The sequence below is a fragment of the Peromyscus maniculatus genome, chromosome X (assembly GCF_049852395.1).
Source record: "Peromyscus maniculatus bairdii isolate BWxNUB_F1_BW_parent chromosome X, HU_Pman_BW_mat_3.1, whole genome shotgun sequence".
In the NCBI taxonomy this organism is placed as follows: domain Eukaryota; kingdom Metazoa; phylum Chordata; class Mammalia; order Rodentia; family Cricetidae; genus Peromyscus; species Peromyscus maniculatus.
In genome coordinates, this window is record NC_134875.1 from 42,904,253 (window position 1) to 42,922,475 (window position 18,223).

At 39.0% G+C, this 18,223-nt stretch overlaps 1 pseudogene; it reads right to left on the reverse strand.

The window, feature by feature from the left end:
* Positions 1-14,036: 14,036 nt before the first annotated feature.
* LOC143271003 (periphilin-1 pseudogene) lies at positions 14,037-15,274 on the reverse strand (annotated as a pseudogene).
* Positions 15,275-18,223: the final 2,949 nt, after the last annotated feature.

Below are 18,223 nucleotides of genomic sequence, written 5' to 3' on the forward strand. Positions count from 1 at the left end.
GGCATCTAGGTTGTTTCCAGGTTCTGGCTATTACCAATAGTGCTGCTATGAACATAGCTGAGCATATATCTTAATGGTATGAATCAGCATTCCTTGGGTATATGCCCAAGAGTGGGATGACTGGGTCTTGAGGTAGTTTGATTCCTAATTTTCTGAGAAACCGCCATACTGATTTCCACAGTGGTTGTACAAGCTTGCATTCCCACCAAAGGTGGAGGAGTGTTCCCTTTGCTCCACATCCTCTCCAACATTGACTGTCATTGGTGTTTTTGATCTTAGCCATTCTGACAGGTGTAAGGTGGTATCTCAGAATCGTTTTGATTTGCATTTCTCTGATGATTAAGGACATTGAGCATTTCTTTAAATGTCTTTCAGCCAATGGTGATTCTTGATTTGTGAATTCTGTTTAGCTCTTTAGCCCATTTTTTAATTGGATTGTTTAGTATTTTGATGTCTAGTTTCTTCAGTTCTTTATATACTGTGGAGATCAATCCTCTGTCAGATGTGGGGTTGGTGAAGATCATTTTCCCATTCTGTTGGCTGTCTTTTTGTCTTATTGACAGTGTTTTTCTCCCTGCAAAATCTTCTCAATTTTGAGCTCTCCCATTCATTAATTGTTGTGCTCAGAGTCTGTGCTGTTGGTGTTATTTTTAGGAAATGGTCACCGGTGCCAATGCATTCAAGAGAACCTCCTACTTTCTTTTCTACTAATTTTAGTGTCATTGGATTTATGTTCAGGTCTTTGATCCACTTGGACTTGAGTTTTGTGCATGGTGACAGATATGGATCTATTTGTAATCTTTTACATATTGACATCCAGTTATGCCAGCACCATTTGTTGAAGATACTTTCTTTTTTCCATTGTATAGTTTTGGCTCCTTTGTAAAAGACCAGGTGTTCATATGTGCATGGATTAACGTCAGGGTCTTCAATTCGATTCCCTTGGTCCATATGTCAGTTTTTATACCAGTACCAAACTGTTTTTAATACTATAGCTCTATAGTAGTGTTTGAGGTCAGGGATGGTGATGCCTCCAAAGGTTGCTTTATCGTATAGGATTCTTTTAGCTATCCTGGGTCTTTTGTTTTTCCATATGAAGCTGAGTATTTTTCTTTCCAAGTCTGTGAAGAATTGTGTTGGGATTTTGATGGGGATTGCATTGAATCTGTAGATTGCTTTTGGTAAGATTGCCATTTTTAACTATGTTAATCCTATCTATCCAAGAGCATAGGAGATCCTTCCATTTTCTGATTTCTTTTTCAATTACCTTCTTTAGAGATTTAAAGTTCTTATCAAAAAGGTCCTTCACTTGTTTAGTTAGTGTTATCCCAAGGTATCTTATATTATTTGTGGCTATTGTAAAGGGTGATGTTCCACTGACTTCTTTCTCAGCCCTTTTATCATTTGTGTATAGGAGGGCTACTGATTTTTTTGAGTTGATCTTGTATCCTGCCACTTTACTGAAGGAGTTTATCAGCTGTAGGAGTTGCCTGGTAGAGTTTTTGGGGTCACTTATGTATACTATCATATCATCTGCAAATAGTGAAAGTTTGACTTCTTCCTTGTCAATTTGTATCCCTTTGATCTCCTTTTGTTGTCTTATTGCTCTAGCTAGAACTTCTAGTACTATATTGAATAAATATGGGGAGAGTGGACAGCCTTGTCTTGTTCCTGAATTTAGTGGTATCGCTTTGAGTTTCTCTCCATTTAATTTGATGTTTGCTGCTGGCTTGCTATAAATTGCCTTTATTATATTTAGGAATGTTCCTTGTATTCCTGATCTTTCCAAGACCTTTATCATGAAGGGGTGTTGGATTTTGTCAAAGGCTTTTTCAGCATCTAATGAGATGATCATGTGGTTTTTTTCTTTCAGTTTGTTCATATGATGTATTACATTGACACATTTTCATATGATGAACCATCCTTGCATCCCTGAGATGAATCCTACTTGGAAGTGATGGATAATTGTTTTGATGTATTCTTGGATTCGGTTTGTCAATATTTTGTTGAGTATTTTTCCATCAATGTTCATGAGGGAGATTGGTCTGTAGTTCTCATTCTTTGTTGCATCTTTGTGTGGTTTGGGTATCAGGGTCATTGTAGCCTCATAAAAAGAGTTTGGTAGTGTTCCTTCTGTTTCTATTGTGTGGAACACTTTGAAGAGTATTGGTATTAGTTCTTCTTTGAGTGTCTGGTAGAATTCTGCACTGAAACCATCAGGTCGTGGGCTATTTTTTTGCTTGGGAGACTTTTGATGACTGTTTCTATTTCTTTAGTGGTTATTGGTCTATTTAAATGGTTTATCTGGTCTTGATTTAATTTTGGTATGTGGTATTTATCCAGAAAATTGTCCATTTCTCCCTGGTTTTCCATTTTTGTGGAGTACAGGTTTTTGAAGTATGATCTGATGATTCTCTGGACTTCCTCCTTGTCTGTTGTTATGTCTCCTTTTTCATTTCTGATTTTGTTAATTTGGGTGCTCTCTCTTTGCCTTTTGGTTAATTTGGCTAGGGATTTGTCTATCTTGTTGATTTTTTCAAGAGCCAACTCTTGTTTCATTGATTTTTTGTATTGTTCTCTTGTTTTCTATTTCATTGATTTCAGCCCTGAATTTGATTGTTTCCTGGTGTCTATTTCTCCCAGGTGAGTTTGTTTCTTTTTGTTCTAGAGCTTTCAGTTGTGCTGTTAATTCATTGGTATGGGATTGCTCCATCTTCTTTAGGTGTTCATTTAGAGCTATGAATTTTCCTCTTAGCACTACTTTCATAGTGTCTCATAAGTTTGGGTATGTTGTACTTTCATTTTCATTAAATTCTAGGGAATCTTTAATTTCTTTCTTTATTTCTTCCTTGACCCATTGATGTTTCATGTGGGCATTATTCAGTTTTCATGAGTTTGTGGGTTTTCTATAATTTTTGTTGTTGTTGAGGTCTACCTTTAAGGCCTGGTGGTCTGATAAGATACAGGAGATTATTCCAATTTTTTTGTGTCTTTTGAGATTTGTTTTGTGGCCAAGCATGTGGTCAATTTTTGAGAAGGTTCCATGGGGTGCTGAGAAGAAGGTATATTCTCTTGTGTTAGGATGGAATGTTCTGTAGATACCTATTAAGTCCATTTGAGTCATAACATGCGTTGGGTCCTTTATTTCTTTGTTAAGTTTCAGTCTGGTAGATCTGTCTTTTGGTGAGAGTGGTGTGTTAAAATCTCCCACTACTAATGTGTGGGGTTTGATGTGCATTTTAAACTGTAGTAGTGTTTCTTTTATGAATGTGTGTGCTTTTGTATTTGGAGCATAACTGTTTGGAATCGAGACTTCATCTTGGTGGATTTTTCCTGTGATCAATATGTAATGTCCATCCTGATCTCTTTTGATTGATTTTAGTTTGAAATCTATTTTATTAGATATTAGGATAGCTACACCAGCTTGTTTCTTAGGTCCATTTGCTTGGAAAGCTTTTCCCGAGCCCTTTACTTGGAGGTAGTGTCTGTCTTTGAAGTTAAAGTGTGTTTCTTGTATGCAGCAGATGGATGGGTCCTGTATTCTTATCCATTCTGTTAGCCTGTGTCTTTTTATAGGTGAGGTGAGACCATGGATATTGATGGATATTAATGACCAGTGATTGTTAATTCCTGTTATTTTTTTGTGGTTGTTTTGTGTTGTCCTTCTTTGGTGTATGTTGGTGTGGGATTATCTATTGCTTGGTTTTTCATGGAGGTGTTTAGCTTCTTTGGGTTGGATTTTTCCCATCTACTGCTTTCTGTAGGGCTGGGTTTCTGAACAGGTATTGATTAAATCTGGTTTTATCCTGGAATATTTTGTTTACTCCGCCTATGGTGATTGAGAGTTTTGCTGGGTATAATAGTCTGGGTTGGCATCTCTGGTCTCTTAGTGTCTGCATAAGATTTGTCCATGACCTTCTAGCTTTCATAGTCTCTATTGAGAAGTCTGGTGTTATTTTGATGGGTTTGCCTTTATATGTTACTTGGTCTTTTTCCTTTGTGGCTCTTAATATTTTTTCTTTGTTCTGTGTGTGTTTAGTGTTTTGATCATTATGTGGCGAGGGGACTTTTTCTTTGGATCCAGTCTATTTGGTGTTCTGTAAGCTTCTTCTATCTTCATAGGTATTTCTTTCTTTAGGTTACGAAAGTTTTCTTCTATGATTTTGTTGAATATATTTTCTGGGCCTTTGACTTGGTATTCTTCTCCTTCTTCTATCCCTATTATTCTTAGTTTTGGTCTATTCACAGTGTCCTAAATTTCTTGGACGTTTTGTGTTACGACTTTTTTGTCTTTAGTGTTTTCTTTGCCTATGAATCTATTTTCTCTATTGTGTCTTCAGGGTCAGAGATTCTCTGTTCCATCTCTTGCAATCGGTTGGTTATGCTTATCTCTGTAGTTCCTGTTTGTATATTCAGGATGTCTATTTCCAGCATTCCCTCAGCATGTGTTTTCTTTATTGTCTCAAATTCATTTTTCAGATCTTGGAATGTTTCTTTCATTGGTTTAATTCCTTTTCCTTGGCTTTCTTTATTTCTTCTCATTTTTTGTTCGTTTTTTCTTCCATGTCTTTAAGGGAGTTTTTTTATTTCTTCTTTAATGGAGTTTTTCATTTCCTCTTTAAGGGAAGTTTTTATTTCCTCTTTAATGGAGTTTATTTCCTCTTTAAGAGAAATTTTTATTTCCCCTTTAAGGGAATTTTTTTATTTCTTCTTTAAGGGCCTCTATCATCTTCTTAAAGTCATTTTTAAGATTGAATTCTTCTGTTTCTTCTGTCTTGGTATGTTCAGGTCTTGCAGGTATAGAATCACTAGGTTCTGATGTTGCCATATAGGTCTTTATGTTGTTGCCTGTATTTTTGCACTGGCGTCTACTCATCTCTTCCTCTGCTCTGTGCAGGTGGTGTCTGTGTCTGAGAGTGCCTCTCTTGTTCTAATTTTTAGTCTTGGTTCACTAGGAGTTCTTGGTTAAATTGGTGCTATTGGGCTGTTTCTTCAAGAGCAGCTGATCTCAGTCAGTGAAGTATATACTTATGATTCTGGTGATCTGGTTTGGTTGCTGGGCAGCACCTTCTTCTTTGTTCCCAGGTCACATTTTGTTCATTCTTCAACTCCTCAGTTGATCTTGTTTCTTCAGACTTCAAACTGTAGGGATCGGAATCCTCTCCCGGATGGAGTTCAGCTGAGCAGAGTAGTCTCACCAACATCTCCAAGTTGTTGGGTTTTGCAGGATCAGCAGCTGGGCCCTGAGTTGGCCTCAGAAGGAACGTTCAGAATCATTCTGGTTCTGTCCCTCGGAGATAGCTTCTTCCCAGGGTGTTGGGATTAAAGGCACCCCTGTTCCAAGCTCTTGATTAAGAGCTTGTTTTCACCAGCTCTTCAGTGGGTAATAGCTCAGTATCTGGTCTTTATTGCATCTGTGTTTCAGCTGCCGTCTTCTGGGCCTGCCTGATTGCATTGAATACATAGATTACTTTTAGTAGGATAGACATTTTCACCCTATTAATCTTACTAGACTATGAGCATGAGAGGTCTTTCCAGATTTTGGTTTTGTCTTTCATTTCTTTCTTCAGTGTGTAAAGTTTTCATTGTACAAGTCTTTATCTTCCTTGATTAGATTTATTCCAAGTTATTTTTGATCCTATTGTGAATGGATTGTTTTTATGGTTTCTTGGTATGATTTTCATCTATATACAGGAAAACTAGAGATGTTGTTTTTTTTAAATTTTGTATCCTAAAACATTGCTGGATATATTTTTCAGCTCTATTTTTCCTGTGGAGTCTTTGGGATCTTTTATGTGTAGAATCATATCTTCAAATAGGTGTATTAGATTCTATCTTTCCTATATGTATCCCTTGTATAGCCGTGTTTCATTGCTACACCAAGGACTTCAAGAATTTATTGAAAAAGAGTAGAAAGAGTGGCCATTCTTGTCTTGTTCTTGATTTTAGCAGAAATGATTTCAGTTTTTCTCCATTTATCATGATGTTTCTTGTGGGCTTATAGTGTGTGTGTGTGTGTGTGTGTGTGTGTGTGTGTGTGTGTGTGTGTGTGTGTGTGTGTTTGTGCGTGTGTCTGTGTGTGTGTGTGTGTGTTGGTGGGTGTGGGTGTATGCTGCATATGTGAGTGTATTCTTACAAAGTATATTAACAAATAATTTTCCCTTAACCCAGTTGCAACATCTGTAGGATTACCACCCTGCCTATAATGCCAGTTTAATTCTGTAGCTATCAAAGAGGAAAGGCAGTAGTTTTGTACAAAAACCATGACTTTACAAATATAAACTTACCATTCACATAATCTTTGTTTTAATTACAATTGTGACCTCAGACCAGTTGACAGGAGACTTATATATTGCCATTATTAGGTTGAAATATTAACCCTCTATCCCTAGATTCTCGAGGACTTCTGTCATGAAGAGATGTTGGATTTTCTTAAAGGCATTTTCAGCATCTAATGAGCTGCTCGTGAGGCTTCTCTTCTTGAGTCTCTGTGGTGCATTAAATCTACTGGTTTACATGTATCAAACCATCCCTGCTTCTCTGGGATGAAATCAAATTATCTTTTGGATGTGGTCTTGAATTTGGCTTGCAAATATTTTAATGGAAATTTTTGTGTTTATGTTCATCAGAGAGATTGGCCTATATACTTCTCTTTTTTGTTGGGTTTTTGACTGGTTTTGGTATCAGGGAAATGCTGGCTTAGTCAAACAAATTTGGAAGTGTTACTACTTTTTCTATTTTATAGAACAACTTGAGGAGTATTAGTGTTAATTCTCCTTTGAAAGTCTGGCAGAATTCTGTGTTGAATCTCCCTGGCCTGGGTGTTTTTAGTTGGGAGAATCTTCCTAATTTTGTTTTTTACTTTTTATGATATGATGTTGTAGAAATTCTTTTAAAAATCTTTAAGTACCATGTGAGATCAGAGCAGAAAACGACAGTATGACATGATTACTGACCCTAAGACATTCTATTGCCACTGCTTGTTATTTGCCTGGAGTTTCCCAGCAGAGGGAATTTTCTGCTGAGGTCCTGGCACACAGAACATGTTTTTTGAGCTCTTTTATTCTTTCTTTAATTTTTTCATTCATTTTTATTTTCTTTCAGATTTAATTTTTAATGTTAATATTTCCTGATTTTTATTAATTCTTTGGAAATTGCATGCAATGATTTCTAAGTTTTAATTTTTTTAATTTAAAGATTTTTTTCCATTTTCCATACCAACCACCGTTCCTCCTCCCTCCCCTCCTCTCTTTCAACCCCCCAACTTCCCCCCACTCCATCCCTTATCCATTCCTCAGAGAGGGTAAGGCTTCCCATGGGGAGTTAACAAAGTCTGGCATGTTGAGTTGAGGCAGGACTAATCCCGCTCCCCCTGTATCAATGTATCCCAAGGCATAGGGAATGGACTCCAAAAAGCCAGTTCATGCACCATGGATAAATCCTTGTTCTACTGCCAGTAGTCCCACAAACTGACCAAGCCACACATCTGTAACCCACATTAAGAGGACCTAGGTCAGCAACCCCAGAGAAACTAGGTAACAAGGAGGACCCTAACCGAGACGTGCATGGATCATTGTTGGAAGGGGGCATAGATAAGATCTCCTGTGTAAATAGCGAGCATGGGGAGAGGTAAGGGAAGGTGGCAAAAGAACATCAGGGAACTAGGTAGTTGAGCTGGGGGTGGGGGAAAAGAGAGGGTGAGCAAGGAAAGAGATACCTTTTTCTATTTATTTAAAATTTTAATAATTTTACCTAGAACCACAGATGTCCCTTTCGTTACTGTTCCTGCTCCCCTCAGCATCTCTCCCCCTACTTCCCATCTCCTCCTCCAAAATTGTAAGGCCTCCCATGAGGAGTCAGTCAGCAAAGCCTGGTACATTCAGTAGAGGCAGATTTCAGCCCCTCGCCCTTGCATCAAGAGTAAGCAAGACAGATGATGGGTCAAGAAAGCCAGCTCATGCACCAGGGATAGAGCCTGATGCCACTGCCAGGGGCCCCCCAAACAGACCAAACTACACAATTGCCCCCCTATGCAGAGGGCCTAGTCCAGTCCCATGCAGGTTCCACAGCTGTTGGTCCATAGTTTGTGACTTCCTACTATCTTGTTTCAGTTGTTTCTGTAGATTTTTCCCATCATGATCTTGACCCCCCTTGCTCATATAATCCCTCTTCCTTCTCTTCATCTGGACTCCCAGAGCTCGACCTGGTGCTTGGTTGTGGATCTCTGCATCTGCTTCCATCAGTTACTGGATGAAGGATCTATGATGACAATTAGGGTCTTCACCAATCTGATTACCAGGGTAGGCCAATTCAGGCACCCTCTCCACTATCATTAGTAGTCTAAGCTGGGGTCGTCCTTGTGGATTCCTGGGAATTTCCCTAGCACCAGGTTTCTCCCTGACCCCATAATGGCTCCCTCTATCAAGATGAACCCAGCTAAGACTCTAAAAGTCCAGTCAAAGACAGGGAGGAGGGACTATATGAGCAAAGGGGTCACCATCATGGTGGGAAAACCTGCAGAGACAGCTGACCCAAGCTAGTTGGAGCTCACTGACTCTAGATTGACAGCTGGGGAACCTGCATGGGACCGAACTAGGCAATACTGTTTTAATATCTCTTTCCAATTCTCATTATATTGGTTAGGAGATTTCAGTTATTTTGATTAGTTTAGCTTATCATTTGTCTGTTTATCTTTTCAAGGAACCAACTCTTCATTTCATTGATTCTTTGCATATTTTGTTTCTAGTTCATTGATTTCAGCCCTGATTGATAGAGACCTTTAAAGAGGAAATGAAATTTTCCCTAACTAACTAATTAACTAACTGTTAATATTTGTTCTGACCACCGTGTATACTGTGCCTCATGCACTGCACATACACACTTTGTATACACACACATACACAGTCATACACACACATAAATTTAAAAGACAAAGTAAACTTCAAAAATAATTCTGCCGTGCTGAATGTGTTACAAGAGTCCTCTTATCTTATCATTGGGTGATGATAGCAGGAGGATGTCGTGGACAAGACAGTTTGAAAAATAATAGAGGAAGAGATCCTAAATCTATTCCGGTATCAAATCACCTTGGAGTATACACAAACTTTAGAAAGAGTGATGGCTACGTACAGGAAGTTCCTAGTTCCATGCCTGGTTCACCGAATAAACCTTGATAAACCTTGTAGGGATGCAGAAACTCAATGGAGCTTTAACTTCTTTTGTATTATTTTGTGTGTTATGTCATTCATTATCATTCTAGACGATAGAGGAGGAAGCGTAAGTATACCTACATTTGAGTAAAAACACAGCAAAGAAAAAAATACCTATGGCTATATGTGAACATAATATTCATCGTGGTAAATAAGTAGGAACTATGATATCAATCTCTTCAGAAACTTTAAGTTTTAAATAATGCTGCATTGGAGGCTTGTGCTTCAGTATGAGTAAAAACAAATACAAGGATACAGAGGAACACCCACAAATACAGACAATGCTCTCATTTGTAAATAATCTCCTAAAGGAGATTTATCAAATGTTTCACTCTTATATTTCTATGTCTTTAGAAATTGTGCTGTATTTAGAAAGTCCTTGTCAAACTTTCAAATAGAACGTATAACTAAGTTTCTTTTTTTATCTTTTTTGAGACAGGGTCTCTGTGTATAACCCTGGCTGTCTTGGAACTCCTCTGTAGACTAGGCATGCTTCAAATACACAGAGATCCATGTTCCTCTACCTTCTGATTACTGGGTGTAATGTAAGGCATGGATCACCGGTGCCAACCCCTTTCTTCTTCCTTCCTTCCTTCCTTCCTTCCTTCCTTCCTTCCTTCCTTCCTTCCTTCCTTCCTTTCTTCCTTCCTTTCTTCCTTCCTTTCTTTCTTCCTTTCTGACATGGTTTCCCCAAGCTGCTGAGGCTGTCTTAGAATTGACCATGCTTCTGCCTCAGCCTCCCAAGTGTTGTAACAACAGGTGTATGTCATCATGTTTATCCAAACTATTTTGTAATGTTGTCATGGAACTAGATTCTAAAAGGACTGGACTTCATGTTATTAATCACGCAAAACCTTAAAAGGGCATCCTAACCCTGTGCTTGTCAGCTGAGGTTCATTTTTTATCCCAGGGGACAATAGGCCATGATTGAGATATTTTTGGTGGACACAACCAGGAGCTTGGTTGTGTAGACAGAGGTTACATGATGCTTCTATACTCCCTGCAGTGCTCAATTCCCATAACCTACCTAGAGGCTCACAACACCATTCTTTAACTCCAGTTCCAGAAGATCTGATACCTCTTCTGATCTCCGTGGGCATGACATGCATGTAGTGTGAACACACATGCAGGCAAACACATACCTTATGAGCAAGCCATACAGTTCTTTGGCATGTTTCCACAGTTCTTGACATCCTACTCCAGACATTTGTTTAGTCTTGTTCATTGCCACTCTGTTCACATAGACTAGGAAAAGGAAATAACCTAAGTAGTTTTCAACTAATGAATGAGTAGTGAGAATGCAGTACATATACATTGTGGAATAATATTCATCAGTAAAGAAAATGAAACCTAGAGCCAAAGGGATGGAGCTAGAAAATATATTAAGTGAATTAATCCAGGCACAGAAAGTCAAATGGCACATTTGTTCTCATTCTTCTGTGATTCCTACCTCCAAAACTTCAGATGTGAATATGAAACCTGGTTGTGGTGGTACATTCCCATAGGATTTGCTAACTGAGGCAGAGGCAGGAGGATCTGGAGTTTGAGGCCGGCCTAGGAGGCTTGCTAAGGAGAATCTTTGGCCAGGGCCCATCACAAACAGTGGCAGTGGGACCATGGAGGCAGTATCTGCTGCTCTGAGTTGCTGGCTGCTTCTCATCGAGTTGGTGACTGCAGTGATGGCTGCTACCTGGGATGAAAGGTTTACTGCTGCTTGTTCAGAGAAGAATTGCCAGGACCATTGTGTTACAAGAAAGCATCAGCAAAGGTCAGTTTGGAAAAATTTGGCAAGTCAAATGGTGGGTAGAAATGGCTGTGAAGATATTGTCTTCTAGGGTAGAACATTCATGGTTCCGAGAGACAGACATTTATCAGACTGTGATTACTCCAAACCACAGAGACGGCACACAGACACACACAAATTCTGCAGAGAACCATGATCATACCTAAAAGCAACTTTGAAATCTTCAAAACAATGATGGCACCCCACAACAATGATTCCATATGGACTATGGTAAAGCCATTAAGCTGAATAATACCACAGAAAGATCGACTTTGGACTACAAACTGCTCAGGACAATTTTGAGATGGCTAGCTGAGATGATCCAGTCTGACAGACTACTTGAACAAGGACTTGAAACAAGCCCTGCACTTTCTCATTATGCAGTAACTGGACAAATGATACAGGACTTGAAAATTAACCACAAAATTTCTTTTCAGGATTCCCTAAAGAAGTCTTCACCCCCCAGAAAGCAGGAACTAATTTTAAGAAAATGATGCCCACATTCCCAAGAGTTGGGATGGGAGGTTTTTAGTTGTTTAATGAGTTATGGATATTGTCATTGCTTATGATGGTTGGTTACAAGTTGTTAATTGTTAATGGTCAGGAAAAAAGCTGAACAAGGAGAATAGAGTCAGATTTTTTGTTTAAAAATAAGAAAAAAAAGAGAATATAGATATGCGGTAGATCATTTAATCTACTCTGAAGAAAAAAATAAATAATAGGATAAATGGGTACATCATTGAATCTACTCTAAAAAGAAAAAGAGAAGATATAAAAATGACAAATGTAGATTATTGAATCTATTATGAAAAGAAAAAAGATAGAATATGGAGATGATAACATATAAAGTTCAGTTACTGAATCTACTTTTAAAAAGGAACTACTTGTTTTAAATAGGGTAAGTAATGAATTTTTTTGTCTGAATTGGTCAAATGTTAATGGACTGGACATTGTTATATATTAATGGAGTTTTTCATTTGAATCTGTCAAATGTTAATGGACTAGACATCGTTAATGTAATTCTTGACTGTATATATTGTATATATTTATTGGATATAGTTTTTCTTGTATTAGTTATAAGCTTTTTTAATTTTATACAAAAAAGGGGGAAATGTGGTGGTATTGTGTTCCCTAAAATATTGTGTACCGTAATAAACTTATCTGGAGTCAGAAAGCAGAAAAGCCACTAGATATAGAGGCCAGAAAACAATGGCACACACGCCTTTAATCCTAGAATTCCAGAGGTAGAAATCCATCTGGATCTCTGTGAGTTCAAGGCCACACTGGAAACAGCCAGGCATGGTGACTCACACCTTAATCCCAGGAAGTAATGGCAGAAAACAGCTAAGTATATAAGGCATAAAAACCAGGAACTAGAGCTGGTTAAGGTTTTAGGATTTTGAGCTGTGCAGATCAGCTGAGATCCATTCGGATGAAGACTCAGCAACTTCCAGTTTGAGGAAACAGGATCAGCTGAGAATTGGCAAGCTGAGGTGACTGTGGCTTCTGTTTCTCTGATCTTTCAGCATTCACCTTAATACCTAGTCCCGGGTTTGTTTTTATTAATAAGAACTTTTAAGATTCCTGCTACAATATGGGATATGGACATTGCCCTTGGCTGTCTCACAGAAGTTGCAGATAAGTCTCTCTTGCTGAAAATACCATGTACTTCAGACACAGGACTGAACGGATCCAAGCTGGATCTGATCTGAATGTCTGCACACCGAGGACTAGTTTTCATAGTCCTGGGTGCTGTGCAAGCAGCCAAGGGAAGGAAACAACAATTACACCTACCCAGCTGTGACATCAAAGTACCCCAATGAAGAGCTTAGCAAAATACTGCTAAGCATGTATTGTGGAATAATTATTTTGTACACTGTAAAGATGTGTCTTTGCCAAGGCACCTTCTGATTGCTTTAATAAAGATCCAAATGGCCAATAGCTAGGCAGAAAGAGGTTAGACAGGACTTCCAGGAAGAAAGAGAGCAAGAGAGATGAATCTAGGCGTGTGACAGACACCAGGGGACGTGGAGAGGAAACAGGAGGTGCAAGATGGAAGAGAGGTAAAAAGCCATGAGGCACAACATTGATTGATATAAATGGGTTAATTTAAGGTATAAGAGCTAGTGGGACAAGCATAAGCGATAGGCTGAGCCTATAATTAATAATATGTCTCCATGTCATTTTTTAATTGTAAGCTGGAGGACCAAAGGAAAAAGTGATGCAACAGCAGCACTTACATCTTGGCTATAACCAACAGAATACTGAAGATGCTGGCACATATTTTTAATCTCAGAATAAAGGAAGCAGAGGCAGGGGGATCTCTGTGAGTTTGAGGCCAGACTACACATGGTTTTCAGTCTAGCTAAGTCTAGATGGTAAAACCCTGACTCAAAAAAGAAGATAATGAAATTGGGCAGTAATTAAAACCGTGATTTTTAATGTACCTATTGCTACAAATTTTGAATTGTGGCTCAGTGCTATGCTGGGAAGGATCAAGAAGTGAGTGGGATATCCTAATTGTCTCTTCACTTGTTCACTGACTCACTTACAAGGTGAGGGGAGCTCAGCTGGCCTTGCTGTCTTCTGCCACGTTTCTTTTATTATTTAAATTTTTATTTATGTTTTTTTCATTTTACATACCAATCACTGTTCTCCCTCCCTCCCCTTCTCCTGCTTCCCCCCAAGCTCCCCTCATCCTCTCCCTTGGCAATGGGAACAGAACTTATGCCATGTACATGAACTGGCTTTATTTTTTAATTTTTTAATTCATTTTACATACCAACCACAGATCACCCTCACATCCCTCCTCCATCTCCTCGCTCCTTCCCCACAAGACTCCCCCCATCCCCTCCTCCAAAAGGGTTAGTACTTCCATTGGGGAACAGCAAACCCTCCCCCCATCCGCTCCTCCAAAAGGGTTAGTACTTCCATTCAGTTGAGGCAGGACCAAGCTTCACCCCATGCATCAAGGGTGAGCAAACAATCCAAAGGTAAGAAATCTAGAAGCTTTTACACAATTTTTGAACCGAGCCCTAATTCTTCTAAAAAGGGTCTCCAAAATCTGGAATAGAATTATCATACTCCATAATGAAATGCTTGAGTTCTTCAACATGTTGCTCACCTATTTCATGCAAACTCTGCTTCATTGCAAACTGTATAGATTTTTCTAACGAACGATCCTTTTCAACCAGCCTTTCCACAACCATCCCGAAAGTTTCACAGACTTGTCGGTAAACCTTCTCAATCTCAGTGATTTTTGATGCAATCGCTTTACAGCGAATGCTAAGCTGGCTGTCTTTACACAATTCTGGGCCAGCTGTTGTGTTTGACTTGGGTTCTTCTGTCTGGTTGATACGTAATGGTGCCTTGGATGCCATCTCAAACTCGGAAATTTCAGCCAAGTTATTTTCTTCTGACTGCTTGGGATTTTCATTAGCCCTCTTGCTTGCAGCATCAGCCTGTTCCTTCTCAGTCAGCCGGCTGGGGCTTTTTAACACCTTGGATGAAGAACTTGAGGGCACAGTATCTCTTGATGTTTTCAAAAACTGGATGGCTCTCTCTTTACATCTATGTCGAGACTGATGGAAGGAGCGCATCCTGCTTCTACTGCTGAGACTGGATCCAAATCTGCTGTGTAGGGAGTCCTTCCCGCCCACACGTGATTCTCTCAAAAAAGGAGTGCCCCGTTTATGGGGAGAGCTTTGTCTTGAATAATTGGAAGAATAGAAACGTTTTCTTCTAAAGCCATTTCTCATGGCCCTGTATTGAGGCTGTTGGCTTGTGGAATACTCATCTCTTGACCATCGGTAGCCATAATGGCCTCTTTTGTAGGGTGGGGCTCTTCTTGGATCCGGAGTAAAACAGCGGCCCTTGTCCCATTTTTGGTAATCAACATGACAGTAGTATCTACTGTAGCCTGCTTCGTTGGGTCTGGATAGCAGAGATGATCTCTTGTCTCCCAGAGGCGGTCTCTTTGGCACAACATTGATTAATCTTTGGTTGCCATCACTGGGATGGTTCCAAGGAGGCGCTTGTTTTCCTGGAAGTCGCTTGTAGTGATACCATCCCTGTGCTTGTTTTCCTGGAAGTCGCTGGTAGTCACACCATCCCTCAGACCACATTTCATCTGTTTTGGAAGCCACTGGACTTCTGCGAACAGAAATGCCTACTTCCCTTCTTGTTCCCTTTCAATTTCCAACCACACTCATGGCTCAGCTCAAGAATCTCTTATTGTCTAAAAATTCGTCATCAGAACTCTCCAACGCGTATGTTCCACCGATGCTGCTGAAACCGCACCAACAGTTCTCTAATTAGACTTAGGCCTACTCAACAGCACGGAAATCATGCCCGGTCCTTGAAAGCTAGGAAATTAGCTGGGGCTAGTGAGGGCATGTGTCATACAGGAGAATGCAGTACCACCACTTGACTAAATCGGTACAATTCCTAAGTGAATTCCACTTACTACAAAAAAGTGTAGCTCTCACCCCTCACCAAAAAAAGCTTCTCTTTGCAACAGAGAGAGACCATTGCAGAAAATCACAACCACTCAAAATCAGAGAACAAGTGATTGTGGGGTGTCTAGCCCCAGTATACACACACACACACACACACACACACACACACACACACACACAGACACACACACGCACAACTCCTGTGCCTATGGCTCAGGGAGCATCATTAAGAGGAGGAGGAACGATTATAGGAACCAGAAATGAAAGGGAAGCTTCACCCATGATATTTCAACAATATGACTGCCTAAACAAGACCTGAATAAGGACAATACCAATCAATATGCTAACTCGAAAGGGGGAAATCTCATAGGGTTCCACCTCTAAACAAAGAACTACAGACTGCTAAAGAATTAGTCTTCCCCAGGGATCACCCTTTTAACAGGTTACCAGTATCAAGTGGTCAGCTCTGAAATCATATACATATACATGCAACATGAAATAGACTGGGCACATTGTATTTATATATTTGTGTGTGTGTGTGTGTAATGATTAAGGAAAAGAGATCACAAATTTGAGAGGCATCCAGGAGAGTATATGGAAGGGAAGGAAACGGAAGAGGAAAGGATATGATTGCATTTTCATTTCTAAAAATTTAAAATTAAATAAGATATAAATAAATATTTAAAACATATAATGCAAAGAATACAAGCTAAGAATACAAGCTTATAAAATATTTAACATAATTAACCAATGTAAAATGAATTTTTAAAATTAATTTATATAATAGCAAAAATCATAATCTAATAAATTTCACTAGTGAAAAAATTAAAGTACCTTAAAATAAAATTAATAATGTGGGACAGCATTTTTATAGGCCATTATAAAGTTTTATGGAAAGATAATCAACAAGATACGCATGAATGGAGACAAATATCTATGGAGAGAATTCTTGTATCAATTTATCAACTCTAACAAATCTCATATTCAGATTTAATGATTCTAATAAAAATCCCAACAGAGACTTTTAAAAAATTTGACAAGTTGAATCTGAACTTCACAGGTTACAGTGAAGATTCAAAAATAGGTAAGAAATGCCTGAAGAATGAGAAAGAGGAAAAGGGAAACAGGGCAGGGAAAAGATAAATATGAAAACTTGCTCTTTCAGATCTTAGGACTGAAAAATGCATAGACATGGAAGCTGTGTGGCTTTCCTATAAAACAAAAACAATGATCAATGGAACAGAATTGAGGTACCCGTCATGTATTCATATACTTCAGAGTACAGATACCAGATATGACCCGAAATATCATTACATTATGGCCTTTTATTTTCATTGACCCCATTGTTGAAGATACCCATACTTGAGTCATAGAACATGGCAGAATCAAGTAGGTAATGACCTAAATATTTCATCCCTGCTGGCTACTTTTCATGTGCTGGAAGATGGTATGCAGTCTACCAAAGGAGAACAGTAATCATCAGTCATAATAATCTATGAAACCTTTGAACTACAACAATGATCAGCATAAAACTTGGCCATTGGTGTATTAGCAGCTCAAATAGTATTGGTGTAACCAACAAATTTTTGATTGGATTTGAGTTCCTCTCCACAAGAGGAAACCCATACTAGCACCATTATCAGACCAAGAACATACAGCTAGCAGTCATAGGCCCTAGGGGAGAACTTACTACTGTCATGTTATACTGTAAATCAATATAGTATTAAACTGACTTATCATTACAGCCGTAGATCACTGTATCTCTTATTCCTCATCTAAGGAGCTTTGAAATGGAGTAAACGGTGGTTAACATAGTGGCCCACAACTGGCCAAGGTGCAGAGAATAAGAGACAGAAGAATGCTCAGCCTTAAAGGGAACCTAGGTACCTCATCCTCCCCTCACAGGGTTCAGAGATCATTGAGGAAGAGGACAAAGAAAGAGTATAATAATCTGAGGTGGTGGAGGAATACAAGGAACTTCTGGACACAGTAGGGCAGATGCACATATGAACTCACTCAAAATGCAACACCATGAAAAAGAAAACAAACCTGTGCAAGCCCAAGGCAGACCAAATCCCAGCATGGAAGTGGGAGCTGGGCACAGAATCCCGGTCTATGCCTAGGAGCTATTGACAAGTGTTATCTGCTGGGAAAGGAAGGGCAATTTCCTTTTAAGAGTGTAGGTCTGGGAAGTTGACATTGCTCCAGCTGAACAACACACACCCAAGGATATCTGGCACTACACTTTGGTCTTAAAGAAAAGTTTTGTTGTTGTTGTTGTTTTAAGAAGACACAAAATTAAGTGGGTAGGAAGGTGGGAGAATGAGTTGAGAAATAGTTGACAGGGATAAATATGAAGAAACACATAGAAAGAATCTCTCAAAAAACAACTAATGAAAAACAAAGAAAAGTCAATAAGACACTTTCTCCAGTGTGGTTAGATTATTTGTTTCAACGAGACCTGAGGTAATTACAGTTCAGAATGAATGGACTGCATCACTACAGGCTTTTCTTAGACCTCCAGTGCCCCCAACCCCAACAAGATGAGTGAAAGAAGCCTATGCAATACTACTTGAGCTAAGGCATCCCAAGTACATCAAGCCATGATCCATACTCTTGTAGTAACATGTGGCCAATATTAATGTACGTCAAACATACTTCAAGAAACATGAAACTGGTTGAATATTTGCATGTATCAATTAGTAGGAAAGAGTAATGATCATGGGTGAAAGGCTCCATAGTAGCAGAGTAGGACTTTGGCAGTTCAAATACCA